We start from the raw sequence: 16,032 nt of genomic DNA, 5'->3' as shown, positions 1-16,032 counted from the left end.
ATCAATGGGTTCTAACAATAAATCATATTTTAGATTTTTAAAGAAAAAACCCAGCTTGCTCCACAGAACCATATATCAGAGGCGGGAATGCCACAGTTGCATTCCTAGGACTTGGTCAATGAGAAGACAGATTCCAAAAATACATTGCTGGGAAGTTGGAAAAAAGCCACAGATGACGCTTCTAGTCAAGACAACCTGTGGCAACTGAGCTGATTTCTGTAGGTACTACCTTTTCCCGCTTTATAGAAATCGATTCATTCAGTCAGTCTATGGAGCTCCTAGCATATGTCAGGCACTGTTCTAGGCCTTGGGAATTCATTGTTGAATTAAACACATAGGTAAGATTCTTTCACCTTTAACAAGTAAACAAATAGGTATTTATTGAGCAATTCCTTTGTGCTAGCGCTGCTATAAGTGCTTTATATGCACTTTTGCATTTAATGCTCACAAATAACTTCATGAAGTAGGTACTATTATCATCTCCATTTCAGTGATAAAGTTACCTGTGTGGACAGGTAGAGGGTAGGATACCTATCAAGACAGCCTGACTCCAGAGACCATCCTGGTAGAGATATTAAACAGGCAGCGGGATAAACGCCTCTGGAGCCCAGGAGAAAGAGAGCTAAAGATATGAATTTGACCTTCCTATAGAAAATATTTGAAATAAGACTGAATGAGCTCACCCAGGGTGAGTATAAATTGAAGTCTGAGAACTAAGCCTAGGCCACTCCAAGAAGGTGACCACAGACAAGAGGAGAAGGGGACTGATATGGAGAGATCTGTGAGAAGGGAGGAAAACTAGAAGTCTGCGGAGGGAAGTTTTTGCAGAAGAGGCTGGACGCGGTGGCTTACGCCTGTGATCCCAGCACTTTGAGAGGCCAAGGTGAGTGGATCACGAGGTCAGGAGATCAAGACCATCCTGGCCAACATGGTGAAACCCCGTCTCTACTAAAAATACAAAAATTAGCTGGGCATGGTGGCGCGTGCCTGTAGTCCCAGCTACTCGGGAGGCTGAGGCAGGAGAATTGCTTGAACCAGGGAGTCGGAGGTTGCAGTGAGCCAAAATCGTGTCACTGCACTCCAGCCTGGTGACAGAGTGAGACTTCATCTCAAAAGGGAAGAAGGAGAAAAAAAAGGAAAAGGAAAAAAGGAGAAAAAAGGAGAAAGAAAGAGAGAGAAGAGAAGAAGGAAAAGGGAGGAGGAGAAGGAGGAGGAGGAGGAGAAGGAGGAGGAGGAGGAGAAGGAGGAGGAGGAGGAGAAGGAGGAGGAGGAGAAGGAGGAGGAGAAGAAGGAGGAGGAGGAAGAGAAGAAGAAGGAGAAGAAATAAGAAGAAGAAGAAGAAGAAGAAAGAAGAAGGAGGAGGAGCAGAAAATAGTCAGCTGTGTGGTTCCCTGCCTAGAGGCTGAGTGAAGGGGTAACAAAGAAATGATGGTTGCATTTGGCAACAGGGAGGCCATGGGCTTATGGGATGGAGAGACCAAAGCCTGCCTGACTGCACTGAGGAGATAATGGAGGTGACAAGGTAGAAACAGTGTTTTTCGCTATGATTTTGATGGATTTTGTGGTGCAGGTGATCAGAGAAATGAAGTGGTAGCTGGGGGAAGATGTGTGATCAAAGAGGGTCTTTGTTGTTGTGTTGTGTTTCAAGGTAGGGACTAGTAGAAGGAGTTTTTCATGCTGCTGGGAATTATCTAGTGGAGACAGAAGTTTGATGCTGCAGGACAAAGGCAGTCAGACCTTCTTGAAAGTAAGGCTGATGGAGTCCAGAGCATAAGTGGGAGGTTTGGTCTTTGATAGAAGCACAGACTCTTCTGACACAGGGAGGTAGTGGGTGGGGACTATGGGGAGGCCAGAGAGTCCTGCATACACGGGTTGCAGCACAAGGTAGTTGGGAGATTTGGAGGGAGGAGATGGTTGGCCCCACCTCCCCACCTCTGTGTGAAGTAGGAGGAAGTAAGTCGCTTGGGTGTATTGAGAAGGTAAAACTTCTTTAATTTTTGTATTACCTTTTGTCCAAATGAGCCCTGTTACTATAGCACTGTCTGAATTCCTATAATTATTAGTCCAGAATTATCTTGCAGCCTCGGAAAAAAACAAGTCAACCAACGCTTTGAGTTGAGTGGTCTTTTACAATTTTAATACTGCCGCTAAAAATAAAGTGAAGCCTAAGATCATTTTGCACTTCGTATTGTTTTTAGAGTATATCCTGCATTGGATATCTACAGTACTGTGTTCAGAAGTTTTCTGAAATCACCCTTTTCTCTATGTGCTATGGAATCAATTTGATATATATTTCAGTTCTTTTGATTACATTTGTGTTGAATTTCAGTGTTTCCTTTTTTGTTTTGTTTTATTTCAATTTACTTTTTTAAAAAAATACGTAAGTTATGTATAACATATATAAAGTCAAAACTATGACAAGGTATGTTTAAAGAAGTCTTACTCCCCAGCATATCCTCTCCATGGCCTTTCAACTAATCCTCTATGGTAAATAATTGTGTTAATTTCTGGTTCTTTTATGTTTCATTTGCAAAAGAAAAAAAGGTAAATAGACAAATTTTCATTTTTCTTTTTCTTACAAAAACATCTAGCATATTATATTAGTGTTCTAGGGCTGCATAACAAAGTGCCATAAACTGGGTAGTTTATAACAACAGAAATTTATTCTCTCATAGTGTAGGAGGCCAGAAGTTCAAAATCAAGGTGTTGGCAGGTCTGGTTTCTTCATGGGGGCTTAATGGGAAAATCTGTTCCATGCCCCTCTCCTAGCTTCTGATGATTGCCAGCAATCTTGAGACTCCTTGGCTTGTAGAAGCATTACTCCAATTTCTACCTCCATCATTGCACAACACATATCTGTGTCTCTGTGTCCAAACTTTCCTCTTATAAGAATACCAGTCACTGGTTTAGGGCCCATTCTAATGCAGTATGACCCCATTTTAACTTGATTACATTTGGGAAGACCCCATTTCCAAATCAGGTCACATTCATAGGTACTGGGGATTAGGACTTCAGCACATCTCTTTTGAGGACACAATTCAACTGATAACACATGTATTATACTCTTGAAATTTTTGCTTAACAATATATACTGCACCTTGAAATTTTTGCTTAACAATATATACTGGAACTTGCTTCGTGTCAGTTCACAGAAATTTTCCCAAATTTTAAAAATTAAATGCATAATCCTCCATTATTTTATTCAGCCAGTCATCTGCTAATAGACATTTAGGTGATTTCTAAACTTTTGTTGTTGCAAGTAATGATTCATAAGTATTTCATATTTGGGAAAGTGATTATCTTCAGTAGAATAGCTAGGTCAAAGGTTACATGCAAATGCAACCTAGTTAGATATTGCTAAATTCCTCTCCATAGGAGTTGTACCATATTGCACCGCCACTAACAATGTGTGAGAGTGCTTGCTTCTTTGTTACTTGAGATCTTAGTATTTAAGTTGTTGGATTTTTGAAAATCTAAAGAGATGAAAAACGGTATCTCTCAGTAATTTTAATATGGGCATATCTGTTTTTATTGTGCTCCACTTTATTGTGCTTTGCAGGCACTGCATTTTTTACAGATTGAAGGTTTGTGATAATCCTGTGTCAAGCAAATCTATTGGCGCCATTTTTCCAACAGCATTTGCTCACTACATCTTTGTGTCACATTTTGGTAATGTGATGGTATTTCTCAAAATATGCTCACAATATTTCAAACTTGTTTCCTATTATGGTGATCTGTGACCAATGATGTTTGATGTTACTATTTTAATTGTTTTGGGACACCATGAGGCATGCCAAACTTAATAAATGTTGTGTGTATTCTGACTACTCCACCAATTGACCATTCTTCCATCTTTAATTTTGAAAGAAGTGTTACTACCAGTGAAATGCCATCAAAAAGCATAGAATGCTACAGAGAAATCTTTTGTGAAAGGAAGAATCAATTGAGGTGGCAAACTTCCGTTGTCTTATTTTACGAAATTGCCACAGCCTCCCCAGTCTTCAGCAGCCACCATCAACATAGAGGCAAGACCATCAGCAAAAAATATTATAATTCACTGAAGGCTCAGATGATTGTTAGCATTTTTAGCAATAAAGTATTTAAAAATTAAGGTATGTACATTGCTTTTTTAGATGTAATGTTATTACACACTTAATAGACTGCAGTATAGTGTAAACATAACTTTTATATGCACTGGGAAACCTTAAATTTGTGTGTAATATTTCCTGCAATATTTCTGAGGGATGTCTGTATGCCTTTATGTTATTATGAGGACTTTTTCATAAGTTTAAGGACAATTACTTGCTTTTTTTTTTTTTTAACTGTCTCTTTACATCTTTTCCCAACTGGTATTTGGTGCCTTTCTTCCCAGTTTTTAAGAGCTGTTTATTAATTAGGAGATTATGATATATTTTGTAGTATAAATTGCAAATATTTATTTCAGGTTTTAAATTTGTTTTATGACATTTCCTTTTTTTTGCTTTGAGCAAGTTCTTTTTATTTTTATATAGTCAAATTTGTCAGTCTTTTATTATTTTGTTCAATGCTTTTGGATTTGTAATCATCTCTAGAAAGGCGTTTCTCACTCCAAGTTTATAATGAAGTGAATTCCTGTTTTCTTCTGTGGTTTCACCTTTCACATTTAGATATCTGGATTATTTGGATTTCATTCTGATATTCACTGTGAAATATGGACCCAATTTTTACTTTTACCAAAATGACTATCCAGTTATTTCAACATTATTCTTTAAAAATATACGTTTAGTGGTAATTTTTGGTGTCACTTAACTTTTCATATATAATTGTCCTATTTCTCCTGAATTTTTCTATTCTCTTCTATCATCGTATCTGTCTACTTATGTATTAATGAATAGATACTTTTTAAATTATAAGGACTTTGTGAAATGTTTTAATAGCTTATTGGAATAGTTTCTCTCATTCTTCTTTTCCAGAGTTTTCTTAGCTTTCCCTGCTTGCTCATTTTCCATAGAAACTTTGAATCAATAGTCTACTTTGGGGAAAAAAGCTTGGTATTTTCATTGGAATCACATTAAATTTATTAACTTGGAAAGAATTATGGCGGTGTATGAGGTGCCGTTGTCCTATCCATGAAAGAATATAGGTGGTGTATGAGGTGCCATTGTCCTATTCACGAACAAAACATATTTACATTTGTTTACATTTGTTCTAGTCCACTTTTGCATCTTTGAAAATTAAAGATTTTAAGTTTATTCTTGAGTTTAACAATATTTACTGCAACTGTAAGCTGGATTTCCTCTTCCTTTATATCTTCTAGCTTATTTTTCTTTGAATATATAAAGACAATTGCTTTTCTTTATTGCTACTTGGATCATTTTTCTTAATTTTGATATTATTTTTAGAATTATTATCTTAGGGTTTCCATTTATAGTACATACTCTCTAAAAATAGATATCATGCTATCTCTTTCTATCCAATTCTCAGACACATTCTAGACAGGAAGAAGGAAAAGGGCTGTCATAGTTTGGGTTCCCATGAAATTAGATCACGAGACAAGGACTTGGGTACAGGAGGTAGGTTGTTTGGGAGGTGATCTCAAGAAGCCAAGTGACAGTGTCGAGAAAGTGAAATAGGAAAGGGAGAAAAGCCGACAGAGAGTGTTTTAGTGGTTAGTGCTGTGGGCAACTGGGCCTCACTCCAGCTGGGGACGTCTGAGGAATCTTATAGGACTGTCCTCAGAGTTTCCCTACTAAGGGGTGGGAAAGCTGAGTTATCTATCTACCAAATCCCAAACCTCACTGGTTAAGAGTTGCTGTGGGGACATTAAACACCAGCTTTTATAGGCTGCCCATACAATGGCTAAACAAGCTTCTAGAGAAAGCTGTTGGGTCAAGAAGTGGAACAGCATGAACACAGGTGGAGGCTGTCAGTGTGGATGGGTGAACTCAGAGGCAGGACATCTACAACGTGTTGCTACAAAGGCAAAGAGCAAAAGGAGGATGACAGCAGACCTGCCACATTTAAAAAAGCTTTGCTATGAGTCCTTCCTACCCAATGCCCTCCACTTAGGTATCATTGACTATAACTGAATCACACAGCCACCCCTAGCTACGAAGCATCCTGAAAATATACTTTATTGGGGTTATTATGAGGATGAGTGGGTTAGTTGCTAGCATTGCCTGCCATACCAACCTGTCTTTTTAATTGTTCTTGTTTCTTGATTCATAAGGTTCATAAAAATAGGCTTGGGTGCAAGCCAATTCTGCTTATTATTAAAATACTATTTGAAAATATTTTATAGTCAGTTTTACTGAACACATTGTATTCCCTCCCAATCTTCACTTAATTTTTTGAATTCTTAATCTGTCTTAGTCTTCTGATACTTATGTTTCTATTTTTTTCTTCTTGTATCTCCTGTAGTCCTTCTAATGAATGTTGATGCTGCGTTATTTAGGGTATAGAATGTATAACTTAGATTTTCATTGTGGATAATACCTGTTATTATTGTAAAGTATACTTCCTGTTTAATTATTTTTGCCCTGAATTCAATCTTATATTTAAAATCACTGTCTGGTGATTCCATTTTGCTCACATTTGTTCTGGTACGCCTTTGCCCAGCCTTGTAGTTTCATTTAAGAATCACTTTGTTTAGACCTGGCTGTCATCTGCACCATATAACTCAGTGTTGTTTCATGACCAGTATGTGAGTGAAGTCACAGCCTTCTATTTTTTCTATTCCACTTCATTGTCAGTTTTTTGGAAAAAAAAAATACTTTACATTTACTGTCACCAATTCCGGACTTTTCATTAGCTTCTCAAACCTTCCTTGATCCTGAAGTATTCAGTAGCAAGGTGTTGAATGCAGAAAGGGGGTAGGTCAAGGAGAGTGAAAGAAGAGCCTCTACCTCTCTTCTCCACTGCTGGTTACTGATTCTGGGTCAGGAATAAGGAAAAGCTTTATGTTGGACATGATATGATGGTTGTGATTTAGGCAACGCTGGCATTTCAATACTTGAAAATGAGTAGTACTCAAGGCGATCAGAAAATATATGGGCTCCACCTAAGATTATCTGAGAGAGGGAAGAGATATCTATCAGATTAAGTTTAAAAAGCAATCAGTAAGAGGAAAAAATAGGCTATTTTCCAATTATAACCAAACAAGTTCAACCCAATTAATGAACTTGTTGCCCAGTGTTGCAACTAGTGATTTTCAAATGTTTTACATAAGGATCACCATTGCAAATATGCTGAAAATATGCTGAAAATGGGTGGAATTGTTCCAGAGAGTCACACAAAATCAAATGTCTTTGTGTGCCTGGAGACTGGATTTTTAAACAAGGCTTAATTATAACAAAATATTTGTATTAATTTTTCAAATACACCAACAAATGGATGATTTTACAGTGCCCTCTGGGATTCACCAGTGTAAATGGACAAGGCAGGAATAAATTTTTTTTCACTGACTAGTGAAATCACAATGCAAGCTAAGCAATATTACGTATCAGGTGATAGCTCCCTCCACAATTCTCTCTCTCAGGTAAAAACAATTGAATGTCTTCTACCAACTTTTCACTATTTCCATATAAAATATTCTATTGTTTAAACTATATTTCTGGATATGAAGAAGAGAAAGTTATTTAAATAATTCCCAGTCATTTAGCTTCTATTTTACAATTCCTTGGTAATGTTAGAATTCCCTAACCAGACACTCTCTAACAGACTAAAGTTCCCCAAGGATAGGCCTAAAAGATGGATTCTTTAACAACTGTAACAGCTGCAGCAACAACCGTGAATCTTCAAGTGTAGCTGTTAAGATAAGACAGTTTGAGGGCACGTATAATAAAAGGAGAAAGTTTATTTATTTAAAAAATAATAATTCCTACTTTTGATTGCCTGTTATGTGTCAAACATTCTTATTAACACTGATAATCTCCTTTTGGTGTAAATAAATTAACTTTGAGAGCCTAGTAAATACATTTTTTTAAAACAATATAGCTAAAATATAGCAGAACCAATCATCAACCATGAACCTGCCTTTATCATTAATGCTTATTTTCCTAAACCACCAAACCCTCAAAGTCTATTTTTCTTCTTTTGAAAAATAATTATTTCTTGGAGGCCAGTAGAAAACAAAACAATCAATTGTGTTTGAATGGATGTTGATTATTCTGTTGCTGATAGTATCCAGTTTATGCCCCTCAGACCATCTTCAGAGAAATAAAAAAATCTTCAATGTGGATGATAGTTTTATGACTACACCACTTAGTCCCAATAGAGTATTTTTCTTCGAGAATTCAAACCTATATGATTGACCACAAACCTACCATTTAAAAATTATTCCAGTTATTATATCATAGAGTCATTTATTATACAGTTAGAAAATCAAATGCATACAGTAGATCATCTTTCTACATATTTCCTTAGATTACAGGAAAATTCTCAGAAACTTCTAGCTCATAGGTACAAAATAAGTTTTAAATTATTTACTCTTGCTTGAGAATTTTAAATAAAAACCAGGTCCCTATATATAAATATAGAAGGTAAGAAATGTACTTCAAGAATATAGAAGATAAGAAATGTACTTCAAGAAATGATAAAACATCAGTGGATGGGTGGGACTTAGGTAATGCTGGGAATTTTTAACAATTATTGTGCACTAATTTTAACAGCTGTACTGACTACCTCTAATCGCTTTTTATGTGAGAAAAGTAATTATTTTTTCAACCACTGCTTTTGGATTTTTGTTATACATAGCCTGCGATATAATAATCCCAACTGATACTGTTAGTTTAATATTAACTGGGATCTAACAAAAAGGAAATGTCTAGTGATGGGTGTAATCTGGAGCACAGAAACTTTTTTTTTTTTTTTTTTAATTTTTTGAGACGGAGTCTCGTTCTGTCGCCCAGGCTGGAGTCCGGTGGCGCGATCTCGGCTCACTGCAAGCTCCGCCTCCCGGGTTCACGCCATTCTCCTGCCTCAGCCTCTCCGAGTAGCTGGGACTACAGGCACCTGCCACCACGCCCGGCTAATTTTTTGTATTTTTAGTAGAGACGGGGTTTCATCGTGGTCTTGATCTCCTGACCTCGTGATCCGCCCGCCTCGGCCTCCCAAAGTGCTGGGATTACAAGCGTGAGCCACCGCACCCGGCCAGAAACATTTTATAGCTTGTTCATGTTGGAAGGAAAATCAACTAACATTAGGCTGTTACTAAGCATTAAATCTGCAGATACCGAACCAGTTTGCCTACTGCAGAGAAATACAAGGAAGTGGATGTCCCACCCTGATTTGGGCATGGAAGCAGGCCATGGTGAGAGACTGCTTAGGGTATTACAGGTCAGTCTGAGGAAAGTGCCTAGCGGAAACCTTGGTGGAATCAAAAGAGAAAGCAAAAAAGTGCGTGTAGTTGGGGAGGTTTGTATTTGTATAAATATGCAAATAAATATGCAAATATGCATATAAATACGCAAGCATGTGCTTGACCTGGCTGCCAGTCAGTGTAAATGAATGAGAGGTAATGACTTGTTGATTTTTTTTTTCTTTTCCTATCAATATTTCTGCAAGGTTTGGTTCTTAATATTGGAGGCAGGTATATTCACTCTCTTGGCAGAGGTTGAAGCTATAGCTGTTAGACACCTGTCACAGAATTGCTGATCTTCTTTAAGGCTGCCGTGGGGAGACTACCTGAAGAAGGGTATAAAGAGTGGGGTTTCAATATAGAGTAGACTAAATGATATGTTTTATATGGTAGGTCTAATTGACACATATTGACTCTATGCACTGAAAACAAGGATTATACCTTTTTTTCTAACAGTTTCACAAAAATTTAGGCCCCAAATCTTCAGTAAATGCCAAAAAGCAGAAATAATGTGAATATATTTCATTGATCACAAAGCAAATCAACTGAGAAGACAAAAAGACCCTATTATCTGGAATTTTAAAACTCTCTTAAAACTCTAGAGTCAAAGATGATATCAAAACTAAAATTGCAGCTTGATTAGAAAATATTGATAACACTACATACTAATATCCATAGAATACAATTAAAGCAACCCTCAGAAGAAACAGTGGCTTTCAATAATTGTATTAATAAATACAAAAGAATAAGAGTAAATGAATTAACTACCCAGCTAAAAAATATAGAGGAAAAAAACAGCTACCAAAAAGGAGACAAGGAAAAATGAATTATAAAAGAAAATAATAAAATCAAACTAAGAAAAATGATAATCCCAATGAATAAATTTAACAGGACGGATAAACTACTAGCTAACTTGCTCAAGAATAAAATTAAGAAAGCACAAAAATACATAATAAAAAGATACAAAGGAAAATAAAATAATCATAGGAGCCTATTTCCCTCAACTGGCTGCAAATAAATTTGAACATTTAGGTGAAATTAATCTTTTTTCTAAGAAAACACAATTTACTGAAATTGGTGAATTAAAAATATAAACATTAAATATTAAATGTCCAAGAAAAATAAAAAGAAAACAGTTGTCAAGGACATAGGCTCCCAAAGAGCATTAGGCTTAGAGGGCTTCACAGGCTAATCTTACAAAATCTTTATGGAAGAAATAAATAGGCTCTAATGCTATTTTTTGTCTGTTTTTGAGACAGGGTCTTGCTCTGTCACCCAGGCTAAAGTGCAATGGCATGATCACAACTCACGGCAGCCTTGAACTCCTAGGCTCAAGTGATCCTCCCACCTCAGGTAGCTAGGATTACAGACAATGCACCACAATGTCCAGCTATCTCTTAATTTTTTTTTTTTTTATAAAGATAGGGTCTCCTTATGTTGTCCAGGCTGGTCTCAAACTCCTGGCCTCAAGCAATCCACCTGCCTCAGCCTCCTAAAGTGCTGGGTTCACAGGCGTGGGCCACCATGACTGGCATCTAATGCTTTTTAAATTGTTCCAGAGCAGAGGCAAAAGAGGAAAGCTTCCAAATTCTATTAATGAAAGTAGCATATGCTTGTTACCAGAAACTGACAGCACAAAAATCACTTATGAATACTGATTTTAAAATGTTCACCAAAGTTTTAGCAAACAGAATCCAGCAGCACCTTAAAATAATTAAGGGAAAAAGAATTTTTTCCCTATGGTCTCAAGAATGATTTAACATTATTCACTATTTTAATAAGTGGTTGGGTATAGCAACATGGTTCATTCAGTATCTACCCCAATCTCTCTTTTGTATGCCATCCTATACCATAAAGGCTGGAAAGTTCAGAATCTTCATTTCCTAGGCTCCATTGCAGCAAGGGTCTTCAATATGAATTACGTTTGACAATCAGGCAGATGCATTTGTGTGAAACTTGTTTTCAGAATACAATTGGTGGCACCTGAGGCAGCCATTTTGCTGGGGTAGCTTGTAGCAGACACAGTGAGACTCTGGAGCTGGTAGTCCTTTTATCGGTTTTCTGATCCAGAGGTGAAAGATAAGAAGGTGTGTTTCTGGAGCTAAGAATTGTGGTGGCAGACTCTCATTCCCAGATCACCTTAAGATGACATGCTCACGAGCTGTGGGATGGGAGCATGACTTCCTGACTGTGACAGAAGGGGCAGATCCCTGGGTGGGCCAGTTTTGCAGTATGGTCCGGGAGCTACTACTAGACAGCCTGCTCCTCCAGCTTTCTACTGATTTATATGCAGCCAATTCCCTGTATTAAACCCTTTTCTGTTTTCTGCAACTGAAATTTGTCTGATAAAAGTGATTAAAAAAGAAAAAAAAAGCATGATTTTCTCCAAATATGCTGAAAAGGCATTCAATAGATCTCAACATCCATACTTGATTTTTAAAAAAATCACAATAAAAGAGGAAAGATGGCTATTTCCCAAAAGCCAGCAGTCTGCTCAATGAGGAAACACTAAAAGCATTGCTATTAAAATGAACAGCAAGACAATTGTATCTACAGTCATCACTGTTATTTAGTTAGTTATGGAGGTTTAACCAATGCAATTAGACAAGACAAAGACATAAGAGTTATAAACATTGAAGGAGTGGTACAATATCACTATTTACAGATCATTGTATACCTGGAAATCCCAAGAAACTCAATTATACATCTGTTGTGAACAATATGAGAATTTGTGGAATGGATGGGTACAAAATTAGTGTGCAAAAATGAATCACCTGCATCTATACAAACAACAAGCAGTTAGAAAACATAATAAAAATGAAGACCCAATTTGACATAGTGAAAAAAAAAAAAAAAACAATGTAAGCTCCATTCTGGAAAGGACTTTGCCTGCCTGCTCACTGTTATGGTTTTTGAATATGTGAAAGAATACAACAAAAACATAAATATTTTAAGTAGACAAGCTGATCTTATAATAAAAAGTAAAGAAAAAATCCAGAAATTTTCAGGAAAAATAAACCAGTAACAGTGAGGGACATGTTCTAATAAATACTTAATGGAATACACTCACTTTCCCCAAGTAGAAACATCTGACAATTGAGTAAATGACAAAAATAGCATTTTAAATAGTAATTCTTTCAAAGAGAACGTGTGCAAGGTTAACTTTCATACCCATCCATGTCTGAAAATGCCTTTATTTTTACATCTGTTGGAGAGTTTGGCTCAGCAGAGAACTCTAGACAGAGTAAAAATTCTCTTCAGAATATTTAAGATACTGTTCTCTTGTTTTTTCTATTTACTGTTGTCACTGAGACGTCAGATATTAATCTGATTCTTGTCCCATCTGTAGCTAATCTGTTTACTCACTTTGAAAACTCCTAAAAAAACAAAATTAAATCAGGCCATTATCTACTCATTGCCAGATGTTCGAGCAGGACCCAAAGCCTACCAAATCTACTAGAGCACTGAAGTGTTCTTCCCATCAAATCTCATATTACAATTTCTACTTACTGAGAATAACAGGATGCCAAAAATATAAGCAAAATTAATCATCAATCAGTAAGGCTCAACTTCTTTAATGACTTCCTACCAATGGAATTTGAGAACCTCACCTTTCTTAAACTATATAAAATTGCATTTCAGTTTTTATCCACCAGATGTCACCTGAGCAACAGTAGAAAACATACAGTTCATATTTGATTCTTTCCAAAAGAAAAAAATATTTTCATCTTTTAGGCATGAAAATTAGAACGTTCTTGTTATAATGTATCAGTAATAGAAGTAAGAGCAAACCAGTTGAAATCCTGGCAGATAAATAAAAACATTTACTTTCATATTAAGACACACAAATATAGTCAACTGACATTTAGTTTCTTAAATGGGTTGTTCCCAAAATTTTATACTAAATCTAATAATTATTTTTAGCAAAAATGGTTAGAATAGTTTTTAATGCTACCAATTTCTATGTGATACAGTTTTTTAAAAAAAACACCTCAATACCAGAATATAAATCAAAACCATAGATACTAGCAACTTTGAAGTTTGTGAACTAATTTTTACCTGCAATCTCATTCAGCCTCCATTAGTTATTCCCTAATGTGTTTGAACAGACTTCTTAAATGACCTGTAAAACCCTGCATGATATGGTCCCTGACCACTTTTCCTGCTTCTCTCTCCATCTTTCCTGGTTCTCTAGCTACCCTGGGCTTTTTTAGCTCTCATAACATGCCAGCATCCCTTAACCTGTATTAGTGGTTATGTCTGGAGGGAGCCTCTAACCCTCCCTTCCTGACACAATTCCAATGTCAGTTCCTAGGGAAACCTTTTTTGGCCACCTCCACCCACATCTAGATTTGGATCCCACCTAATCTTATTTTTTCCCTTTATAACAGTTATCATAGTTCATTATCTATTTGTGTGATGATTTGATTAATATTCTTTCCCTTCTAGAGAACAACCTCCATGGGGCACCCCTGTGTCTCTGCTATTCAGCACGGAGTCCATAGGAGCACTTAATAAATATTTGTTGAAGGAAAGACTTGCTGAATACAGATTATAATGTTTATACTCCTCCCCCATTCAAATGCAAACTCCACAAGAGATGACGTTTGTTCCATTTACTATTGCATATCTATGCCTGAGACAGCCCATCTTAGACATCAATTTGAATTTGTTAGATGGCTCCATGAAAAAATAAATGAGTATATATTTTCTAAACTAAAAATTAGGACATATTTGGACAAGTATTTGGAATGAGGGTCAGCTTCAGATATATGGGACAGAGAACTTCTAATTATGGGGACGGTTAAATGTCATTTCTTAATAACCATTTTTGTTCCATTGGTGAAGTGAGATGGAGATGACAAAAACACTGGTCATCTAAGGCAAGTCCTAGGTATATACATTTCACTTATTTTTTTTTCAATAGTAATTTTTTTTTATTATCCTCACTCACTCAGGAATCAATCAAGAGCATGACATTGAGCCTTCTTTCCTAGGGAAATTACAGGATTTTTCAATTGGGATGGCTCAATGTAGTTATCGGCTTTATCTCACAGGTGGGTGGAAGGATGAAGCACTCTTCAATCCAGGGAAGGGGTTGGATAGATTTTTTATTTTATTTATTTATTTATTTAGAGATGGAGTCTTGCTCTGTTGCCCAGGCTGGAGTGCAGTGGTGCAATCTTGGCTCACTGCACGCTCCGCCATTCTCCTGCCCCAGCCTCCCCAGCAGCTGGGACCACAGGCACCTGCCACCAAACCCGGCTAATTTTTTGTATTTTTTTTTAGTACAGACGGGGTTTCATCATCTTAGTCAGGATGGTCTCAATCTCCTGACTTCGTCATCCACCCGCCTCGGCCTCCCAAAATGCTGGGATCAGGCGTGAGCCACCGTGCCCGGCTGGATAGATTTTTTTTTAGCCACTGCCACAACATGGCACAGGGACCCTGACTGGTGTAATTCAGTAATTCCATAAACATTATTTATTCATTCAAACAGCTTTTAATTAGACGATCATTATGTGCCAGTTACAGTGCTTGCTGCTAGGGCTACAAAGCCAAATGAGGCATGATCCTTGCTCTCAAGCAGCTATCTTGTTAGGGAAGACAGGTCAATAGACCAATAGCTGAAGTCCAGTTTGGCCCAAATAAATACAATGCACAGGGTATTATAGGAATATGCAGTTTGGTACAAATTAGAGTTGTGGGAGGGGGTCTTCAGCAGGGCTTCCTTAAAGAAGTGACACCCAAGCTTAGTTTTCAAGGACCAGACGCAGTTAGCTATAGTAATAGTGGAAAGGAAGACAGCTTCTTAGGAGAGAAAACCTGAGATAGAGAGCACGGAGAAATGATACACAATAGTTTGTTTAGGGAACTAGAAGAAATTTAACATGGCTATAACAAAGCATGATGCCATTTGATGTAGCAGCAAGGAGACTCTCATTGAATTTGAGAGAGCTGACCAGTTCATTCATCTACCCCTCACTCTCACAACCTGAACCCTCAATGAATAACTCTTTCTTTGCACATAAGACAAAACTAGAGATAGTAGAAAAGAAGTTTTTAGTATGAATAACAGTTAGGGCAAATGCAGCTTACAAATTGGCATGAGCTTCTGTTACTAGTTTTCTAGGAAAAATAATTGAAGCTTGTCACAGAGACCAGGCAAAGGCTCTAATAAGAATACTTTGCATCTGCAATGAGATGCTTTTGCACCCCTAGAAACCAGAGCCTAAAGGAAAGGCTTATGTGCTGCTGTCTTTTTTGGGGAGTTACATTCCCAGGGAAACAGAAGTGAGGGAAAAGGGGCAAACATGAGGGAAGTTTGAGTCAGTTTCTTGTTGGCAGCAAGTATAGTTCATGTTCCATCACATGCAATGTGCTCAGTAAGGCCAAAGGAACTCTACATCTCAAGGAAGCCCCTCAGGGGAGAGGAAGGGAAAACAATTTATCTGCCAGTCCATTTCATTCTATATATGCCCTTGGTCAAGAGTCTGCCCATGGGCATTAACTCCCCGGGAAGATGTGACCCAGGCTTTCCAGGTACCCAGGGAAGCTGAGGTTATACTACTTGAAGTGGGCATTGCCACCCATTACCTTTGAGCCCATTTTATATTTGGAGAGTTTCCTGATTTCTGAGAGTTTGTTCTTCAAAGATGAACTCAGAAACTCTCTTGACATCTTCAATTTGAGGA

The sequence above is a fragment of the Hylobates moloch genome, unplaced genomic scaffold, assembly GCF_009828535.3.
Source record: "Hylobates moloch isolate HMO894 unplaced genomic scaffold, HMol_V3 SCAFFOLD_6, whole genome shotgun sequence".
Classification (NCBI taxonomy): domain Eukaryota; kingdom Metazoa; phylum Chordata; class Mammalia; order Primates; family Hylobatidae; genus Hylobates; species Hylobates moloch.
This window is presented reverse-complemented; position numbering follows the sequence as displayed.